We start from the raw sequence: 10,407 nt of genomic DNA on the forward strand, positions 1-10,407 counted from the left end.
GGACTATCCAGAGACTACCCCATCCGGGAATCCATCCCATCATCAGCCACCAAACCCAGATACTAATGCACATGCCGGCAAGATTCTGCTGAAGGGACCCTGATATAGAGGCCTCTTGTGAGGCTATGCCAGTGCCTGGCAAACACAGAAGTGGATGCTCACAGTCAGCTATTGGATGGAACACAGGGCCCCCAATGGAGGAGCTAGAGAAAGTACCCAAGGTGTTGTAGGGGGCTGCAACCCTGTAGGTGCAACAACAATATGAACTAACCAGTACCCCCTGAGCTCGTGTCTCTAGCTGCATACGTAGCTGAAGGTGGCCTAATCGGCCATCATTGGGAAGAGAGGCCCCTTGGTCTTGTAAATTTTATATGACCCAGCACAGGGTAAGGCCAGGGCCAAGTAGTGGGAGAGGGTGGGGAGGGGAGAAGGGGCGGGGGGGTATAGGGAACTTTTGGGATAGCATTTGAAATGTAAATAAAGAAAATAAAAAATCCAATTAAAACTAAAAAAAAAAAAAAGTCTTGTATGTCACATGAAAGGTGTGTGTTTTGAGGCTATGGCTATTGGCTACTGTTGAAGCCAATGACAGCCATCAATGCTTCACTCCCTGTGTAACTTTAATTGCGTTTGACCATGTGGGAGCAGATGATTATCTAGGCCACCTGTCCTTCTTTCTCTTATCAGTTTATCTGTCCCCTCCGTTCAGTCCATTTTCTGTTCCTATAAGAAAATCCCTGGAGTTGAGTAATTTTGTAAATTAAATAATTTTATTTGACTTACATTTCTTGAAGTTCAAGGGCATGCTTCCAAATTCTGCTGCATCTGGCCAGAACCTTTTGATGGATCGTGTGACAATGGCAGGGAGGTGGTGGAAGGACATATAGTGGAAAGGGACTCCAGATGAGGTAGGCTAGCAATGACATCCCTCTAAGCTCTGCCACTTAAAGGCTTCACTAATTGCTAATATCAACTCCTACCTGAGGGATTTTTGGCAGTAGATAACACAGAAAAGGGAGAATTTGTGTGTAGGCAGTGATAATTGGACTCAGCGAGTTATTGAAAAATAATGAAGACCTGGAATTTGGAGAGAGATGTGTTGAGGGTGGCCAAGCAGAGTGGAAAGGGAGAACAGGAGATGAATATGATCAACATACAATGTGCATGATGCTCTCAAGCAATGCATTTTAAACCCATAAAGTATGTAAGGTGTATAAGCCTCACTTTTCTCCCATCTGCGTTGATTAGAATTTCTCTTTCTGACCTTAAGACTTGAGGGCTAACACTAATGATGGGAAACAATCCACGTCTCTGTAGATCTTAGTCCAGTGGTTTGTATTTAAATAAACTATATGATTCAAATAGGTATTTGATTGAACAGAATAGTCACAAATGAGTGGTGGAAATACAGAAGTAAGAATGGAGGCTGTTGTTTTCATTGAATTCATGAAAAACCAAGGATAGATCATTATAAAGCAAGTCACCAATCTGCCCTCAAGGGTACCATTACATTGCCAAATCCATGGGTATAAATGATGTTGATTGATTCTGCAAGTAGAATGGTTGTTGCTAGAAAGACTGGCATGAGTGAAACAGTCTAGTACTATAGGATGACAAATGGGAGGGCTAGCTCCTTGCACAAGGCATCTCCGTGAACTTGGCACTAGAATAATGTAAATCAGCTAATTACAAATAATGATCACACATACTTTGAAGACTTCATATGTGCCTAGGACTGTCCTAAACATTTTGCCTATGTTACGAGCTCAGTTAGTCCCTCCCAGAATTTCTTTGGAATAGTATAGTTGATCTGATTTCTAGGTGAGAAAATGGTAGAAGCTTGGCAACTTCCTCAATATTACAAGCTACCATGTGGCAGAGCTGAAATCCTGGGCTCTGTGACTATATTACTAGTTAGAGAAGAGGACACTGGATAACCTGAGAACTAGCTAATTAGTGAGGGATATGGGGGCATCGAACTGAGAAAGAAAAATACTGTGCAAACTGCTGTCCCTATGGACAAGATGACTTCAAGTCACAAGTGGTGAGGATAACAAGTCCTTGGGAGAAGAGACAGTACATGATGCTACGATCAGAACCTTGTGGTTTAAAAATTAAGAGTCAACTTAATGAGAGATATCTGCAAGATCAAGATCTACTCCCAATATTTTAAATTCATTTTAGTCATAGTTATGTACGTCTGTAATCCTAGCACTCAGGACCTGGATACTGAAGCATGAGCAGTTGAAGGTCTTACTTGAATATGTACTGGGTTTTAAGCAACAGGATACATGAAATTCTGACTCAACAAAACAAACTGTTGGTTGATCAATGTTAATAAATTAACAATAAAGTCACAAAGCTCCGTTAAAATTACTTAACTGTGATGAAAGAATCAGAGGCATATACAAATATAATAACTATGTGACTATGTGTCAATTTTCTAGATGTCTACAAATCTTGAGGACACTGTCTCTAAAACTTACAGTAATTGGTTTGAATTATGAGCCCATCCCAGACACAGTTCTTGTTATATTAAGGGATTTCCACGAAGCATATGTTTCCAGCATCTCTGTTCTAAGTCTCTACATTTCATGGATGCTTAATACTCCTCTTGAGTTTTGTTCCCGAAACATAACATTAAGTTGACTAATGCTGTTGAATATTATCCTGTATTCTTTCACTCCCACAGTACCACCAGCCCAAGGCTAGGCAGTCAGTAAACTGTGCTGAAGGTTTCGGGAACTGGAGCTGAGTTATAGGACAGAGAAATACCAGATTTCCCAGATCTATGACTCCCTCTGCTATCTCAAGGCTTTTTATTTTTGTTTTCTGAAAAAAAAAACAGAGAGTATCTATTAAAGTGATTCCTTGACACCTTACACTGTGAGAAATAGGGTTATTTCTAAATATAAAGATTTATCCCTAAATGCTTGAAAACACTAATAAATCATATTTATGACATAATGTTTTCCCTAGTTGGAAAATGCCTATCTGATTTTTAGATAGTATTGAAATGTAACGTTTACCCTTTTAGGCAGGCGTACCAAAGGAACTTTGCATCTGTGTCTACCCATTGCAGCCCCTAACTCCCAGGCATGCACAAGGGCTTGGCCATTAGTGCTGATGCTAGCAGTCAGAAGATGGAACTACAATGTGTTGTCCTAGCAACTCATGGTTTAAGATCTCTTAACTTGGAGAGATTATTCTCTAATCCACAATGATGCTGCTGTTGCTGTTTACATGTACTTTTGAGAATCTCTCATCAGCTAAGAGTAGAAAACTTTGGGATCCAGCATATGAAATGCACCTTTTTCAAAGATGAATCCAGGGGCTAGAGAGATGGCTCCTCAGCAAGCCTGACAACCTGGGTCTGGATCGTTGGAGCCAGTAGCACCTGCCTGTCATCATGGGATTCCTGTAGGACAGTGCTTCTGGAGACTCACAAGCTAACCAGCATAGAGTCAGTGACAAAATAAGAGACACCCAGCCCCAAAACAAGAAGGAGATAACTCATTCAAAACAGACATCCTCAACTTCCACATGCACACAGTGACAAAGGAGTTCACAATCACCTCATACATACATACATACATACATACATACATACATACATACATACATACATATACACATACACACATACATACACAGAGAGGGAGGGGAGAAATAGAGGAGGAAAAGAAGCTGGGAGGGGAAGGAAGAGGAGGGAAAGGGAGAGAAGAGGAGAGCAAACCCAATTTGAAACGATCCTTGTCAACATTAGAAAAGACTCCTAACAATGTTTATGTCTGGACAGACATGGTTTGCATATATGGAGACAAATCATGTAACGCTCTGCTACCAGGAAAGGTAATCTCAACATTAAGACATTTCACAAAGCAGCATCAACTAACAACAGCACACCACCTGAGAATGACCGTCAGTGTCATAATCACAAGGACTGTGAATGAGCCTTACTTGTCCAACTCAGTAGGAAACTACAGTGACTGCTTGAGAGGAACAGGAAATGTAAACTTGACACTGGTTGAAATTGCCTTGCATTTCCACAAACATGGTTTTTAAGACTTATTTTGTTGTCCAGGAATAAACCCCTGTGTGTTAAAACTGCCAAGGCATGCATTGCTGGGGTTTGTTTGTGTCAATCTCCATGGCCTCTGAAACTGCTGGTGGAGATTAATACAAATCCATAAGACAGACAAAGTTTAGTATATATTCAATACTGAACTCCTGCAGCACTAAGGAGTTTGAGTTTTTACATAGTGATAATACAAAGAGAAAATGCAGCAGGCCCCAGATGTAAAAGTAATATTTTATTGATAACATCATTTTTCTTAGCCATGCTTGGAATGTTACTCTAGCTTTGCCAGATGCTGAGCTGACAGTGAAATGATTTACTCAAAGTTCTCATTAGAAAACCCATCAGTCGGTTGCAAGGTAATATCCCACCTGCCTGCATAACCCATTATCAGTCTGGGAGAAGGAGGGAGCATCCATTCATCAGCATTGACATGAAGTCTGGGCCACACTTAGCAAGTGAAGAAGACACCATCCTTTTCTCCTCAGGAGCTAAGGTTCAACTTAGAAGATGTGAACGCAAAGAAATAATGAGGGCTAGAAAGATGGCCAGAGAACAAAGTGCTCACTGCATAAGCAGGAAGTCCAGAGTTCAGATACCCAGCACCACATAAAAGCCTGATGGATGTGTCAACCCACCTATAAATCCAGCACTCAGGAGGCAAAGACGGGGGTCCCCAGGGCAAGCTGGCCCTGGACCAATAAAGTCAACGAGCTCTGAGTTTATTGAAGTGCCTAACCCCAGTATATAACATCGGACTCTATTGAGAAAGATACCCAACATCAGACTCTAACCTTCACACTCCTGTGTGAATTCACACCTACACAAACATGCACACAGCACACAAAGAAAAAGCAGTAAACAAGAGCTTTCAGCTCTTCAGGGCCTCTTTGTGTGACTGTGTCTGAAGCTGTGACTGACATAATATATCTTAGCCATCTTGATAACTCTTAAAGACATCAGCACAGCAGCCAGTCTTCAATAGATGCGGATTTTTTTTCATGTAAAGACAAGCATGCACTTCTACAATATTTTAAAGTATCTTTCAGGCTTACACATATTTAAAGCTTTCTCTATTTTTTTTTTCTTTGAGAACTTTGTGCTGTGTTTATGGGTAATTGTAAGATGTTGCATCAAGGTACTGCACTTTTGACCAACATGTCAATGGTTAGTTACATCTTAATAAAATCAGAACAACATCACAGCCAGAGAACTACAAAAACCATTGAGCTTCTCAGATTGTAATTGACACATATGTGCTGGTGGGGTTTTGTGTGCATATTTTTTATTACATGATCATCCCTACAATTCCTCTACCTCGAAGAATTTCTCTCGCCACACGCTTGCTGGACTGCCTCTCACAGCCGCTATGGATCCCTCTCCCTCTCTATTCCTCTGCTCACAGGCTAACCCACTGTTCTAGGATTTTGCCAATTTAAAGTGTTACATAAATGTAATTAACTGCTATATTTAAAACCCTTTGAGATATTTTCAATTTAGCATATTTTCTTATGGTGCATCTGAGTTTCTAGGTATCTATGGTTCTTTCTTTGTATTGCTGAGTAATATTATATGATATTGAAGCGACATTTTATTTGACTTGTGGAAGGAAATCTTGATTCTTCTGCTTCTGTCAGCTTGACCCTCTATGACCAAATAACTTACAGAAGCAACTCAAGAGGGTAGCAACTCGTTTAGTACATGGTTTCAGAGAGATCTCAGCACATCACACCGAGAAACGGATAGAAGTAGAAGCTGAGTCCACAGCAGCAAAACCTTGAAGTCGTTCTCTTCACACGTAGTGGACCAGGAAGCTGGAAGTATAGGCTAGAAACAGAGACAGGAGTGACCTTCTACCCCAGAAAGGGTCCACAGCCTTCAGGGCAATACCACAGTCTGGGCACCGAGAATTTTAACACATGAGTCTATGGGGGGTCTTCTGATTTCAACCACTATGTCTATGTATCTGTTGGTATAAAATTGAGAGTTTTCATTTTCCAGGAAAAAAAAATCTCAAGAGTAATTGGGTTACCTCACTCAGGATGATATCCTCCAGATCCATCCATTTGCCTAAGAATTTCATAAATTCATCGTTTTAAATAGCTGAGTAGCGCTCTGTTGTGTAAATGTACCATATTTTCTGTATCCATTCCTCTGTTGAGGGACATCTGGGTTCTTTCCAGCTTCTGGATATTATGAATAAGGCTGCTATGAACATAGTGGAGCCTGTGTCCTTATTACCAGTTGGAACATCTTCTGGGTATATACCCAGGAGAGGTACTACTGGATCTTTTGGTAGTACTGTGTCCAATATTCTGATGATGTGCTAGCCTGATTTCCAGAGTGGTTGTACAAAAGAACTCACATGATATGCACTCACTGATAAGTGGATATTAGCCCAGAAACTTAGAATATCCAAGATACAATATGCAAAACACATGAAACTCAAGAAGAAGGGAGACCAAAGTGTGGCAAATACAGAAGTGGATGCTCACAGTCATCTATTGGATAGAACACAGGGCCCCCTATGGAGGAGATAGAGAAAGTACCCAAGGTGCTAAAGGTGTCTGCAACCCTATAGGAGGAACAACAATATAAACTAACCAGTATCCCCCAGAGCTCATGTCTCTAGCTGCATATGTAGCAGAAGATGGCCTAGTCAGCCATTATTGGTAGGAGAGGCCCTTGGTCTTGTGAAGATTATATGCCACAGTACAGAGGAATGCCAGGGCCAGGAAGCAGGGTGGGTTGGGGAGCAGGGTGGGGAGAGGGTATAGGGGACATTCAGGATAGCATTTGAAATGTAAATTAAGAAAATATCTAATAAAAACAATCTCAAGAGTACAATTTATGGGAGTTTGGTTTAATAAATTGTGTACTATTTCCCCAAATTTCTCTCTTCTCTTCTCTTCTCTTCTCTTCTCTTCTCTTCTCTTCTCTTCTCTTCTCTTCTCTTCTCTTCTCTTCTCTTCTCTTCTCTTCTCTTCTCTTNTCTCTCTCTCTCTCTCTCTCTCTCTCTCTCTCTGACACACACACACACACACACACATACACACACACATATATGGCATTAAGTCCCTATGCATCTTTTCCAATATTGGGTGCTATCATGATTTATAGTTTAGACATTCTGACACATGCATATAGCTATCCCATTGTGGCTTTACTGTGCATCTCCTTAATGTCTAATGATGTAGATCATATTTACAGGTGTATATTTGTATTCTGTAAATTCCCTTTTGTATTTTGCCCACTTCCTAGTCTTATTATCTTCCTTATTACTGAAATGTTTTGATACTTTATGTATCTATATGTAGAATTTGTTATGTGTTCATAATTTCTTTGGTTTGTGACTTTTGTTCTCACCTGACTTGCATATTGATAAGGACCAATTTTCAAAGACCCATCCATCTGTCTCTTAATATTCTTCTTTAGGGGATGTCAATTTTAAGGACATTTTCCAATCTCCACATCTTGAAGATTTTCTATTATTATTCTAAAAGTGTTAATACTTTAAATTGGGATTCATGATCTATTTAGAGTTCATTTTTCATATAAAGTGTGCAATTTTAGTTAAGGTTTAGTCTCTGGAAGGTCTAATTCTACATCCAAAAATTATCTTCTATTTTGAAATGCAGACCATTCAGTGAACATTTACATATGAGAAGATGCTGCATCCTAAAGACAGAAAAGGTCAAAGAACCCTGAAGTATCCACAGGGTAGCTCTGCAGAGATCTAGACATTTTCAAATTTATAGATAAAAGTATTAATCAAGTGGCTGAACAGTGGGAAATACTGGAAGGATCCCAGAGCATACACAGGAGAACAGGTGCACGATGCCATAACACGCACCGGAGAGACATCAAAGATCCAAACAGAGAAATAAATAGGCCAGCAGACCTGAAGCAGATTGAAAAGGCAAAGCAAACGGATACTTGCCCAGGATGATTTCAGAGAAGGAGATGTGACTATAGACAGGCAGGTGGTTGGCGCTATCCAAGAAAGAGAATAGAGGGGAAAGTTTGGGTGAGATAATGGTAATAACACTCCGTTAGTTGACAAAACTCCTGCACATGGAGGAGAAGACAGCATCATAATAGCTGACACATCTGAAGCGACATTTGTGTGAGAGTTTGATGGTAGCCAGTTGTGGAAAATGCTCTAAAGATTCAGTTTATACTGTTTTTAAGTCAAAAGCAGAAATCATGAAAATTGGAGAAAAAAAGCATTATTACTCGTATAAAGACTATGACCATTGTTTCATGTTAGCTCCGACTGAAATAAGACATTTCTGGCTAAGAGTGTGGCATCAAAGAATGTTTTCTATACCTCTAAGCCACCATTTCCTTGTACATAAAATGGATACATTCATAAGCAAAGTTCAGATAAGATTCTAGTGAAGCCTGGAGATGACAAGTCTGGGAGGCTCGGCTGTTTGACATCTTACTTGTAATTGTTCCTTTTCCCTACAAGACACTTCTGAGATGATGGTGATGTTCTTCACCATCTTTTTAATGAAAAGAAAGCCCCCCCATTATATCTGTGTCATCATTTCATCTTTATGACAGTATGTAAGAAAACCAACTCATGGAGCTTAAAGGCCTGTTTTGGTTCACAGTTTTGAGATCCCAGTCTCTGACTTGGTCCTGCTGCTTTGGGTCATGAAAAGGTGGCACATCCTAGTGGGGACATAGGAAAGGAAATTCTAATTGAACAGGAAGCAGAAAAGGAGAAAAAGAGATAGACTAAGATCCTACAGTCTTCATCTAGGATGCATCCCTGTGGCAAAAAGATGTATTCCAAAGGCTCTACTAGCCCTCAATAGTTCCACTTGTGCACCAGATAGCTAATGTGTGGGCTTCTTGAGGACATTTACCCAGACCTCAGTGAAATCTCATACAGGCGGAGGATTGGGAAATGCAAAGTTGTCTTCTCATTGACCAACTTTACTACTGAAGCAATAACATGTGAAATTGGGGCATTTTGAATATCAGTAATACAGTAGGATTCTGTATTTATGAATGAAAAAGTTGCCTTAAAAAGAAAGGAAGGTCAGCAAAACAGCATAGCAGACTAAGGTGCTTGCTGCCTATCCTGACGGCTTGAGTTCAATCCCCAGGATCCATCAGGTAAAGGAGAGGAAGAAGTCCTGTAAGCTGTCCCTTGCCCAATATATGCATGCTTGTCATGGTATGTATACACACACACACACACACACACACACACACACACACACACTCACATACACACACAAATGTAATAAAAATTGTAAAAACTGAAAAGGGGGTAATAATTAATCTTTTATAAACCTTTCAGACCCTGATCTAAGCTACAGTTTACCTGTTTCCTGCCTTATACTGTATGAATTGCCATGATGCATAAAACTAAATAATACCTATGTTTATGGGTGACTGCTGCCATATCTCCAAAAGAAACTGGTGCCTGTGGTGTTCTTTGGGACATGACAGCATGTCTATCACTCATGGCTTCCAAAGCACAATTCGGGAAAAATGCAACCATCTTTTTGATAGGATTGTTGTGTTCTATTTAAGACCCAAGCTTTGTGTGTCTGGATCAAAAAAAAGACAGACACGATGTTCCTTTTCTCCTTCTCTTTGATAGACAGTGCTGGCAAGCATTGCAAATATTGTCTTAGAAAGCTGTGTCCTTGGATAGTGGTCCCAAGCACATAGTTACCCAGGAAACACATTAAAAGTGTCTGTTCTGTGATTTGTTCCTAAAAGATTCTGCAAGTGAACACAAAATGGATATTTTTCAGTGTAGGATTTGCAGATTCTTAGAAGAGGCTCGACCATTGGAGTGGCTTCACACTGTTCCACACATCTTGGAGTTTTGTTTGTTTGTTTGTTTGTTTTGTTTTGTTTTTTTGGAATGAGAACATGTTTTGGTAGATGTCTTATACATTTGGTCCATTGTATTCATTGATCATTGCATAAGAAATATTTCAGAAGCCACAAAAATGGTGAGTGTGGTACATGTGGTACATGTGTGTATGTGTGTTTGTGTGTGCATGTGTGTGCATGTGCATTGTGTGTGTGTGTGCATTGAGTGTGTGTGTGTGTGTGTGTGTGTGTGTGTGTGTGTGTGGTGATAGAAGAGTGGTTACTTACTGATCATTCACTATGAGACATATGTACTCTTAGTGTTTGGACTCCATTTTCTGGTTCATAGATCTCTGAGCTATAGGTTTGTATTTACAAGTGTAGAATTTGATGATTTCTTTTCTTGAACTGCCTTTTCTTTTATCCTCTCTGTCTCTCTGTCTCTGTCTCTGTCTCTGTCTGTCTCTCTGTCTCTCTGTCTCTCT

The 10,407-nt window shown here is 40.1% G+C and overlaps 1 protein-coding gene across 3 annotated transcripts in view; it reads left to right on the top strand.

Annotated features, from left to right (window-relative positions):
* Dtna (dystrobrevin alpha) overlaps positions 1-10,407 on the top strand; it is a 389,557-nt gene that overhangs the window by 20,912 nt on the left and 358,238 nt on the right. The gene's annotated exons all lie outside the window — the stretch shown is intronic.

Source organism: Mus pahari, chromosome 15 (assembly GCF_900095145.1).
Source record: "Mus pahari chromosome 15, PAHARI_EIJ_v1.1, whole genome shotgun sequence".
NCBI lineage: Eukaryota > Metazoa > Chordata > Mammalia > Rodentia > Muridae > Mus > Mus pahari.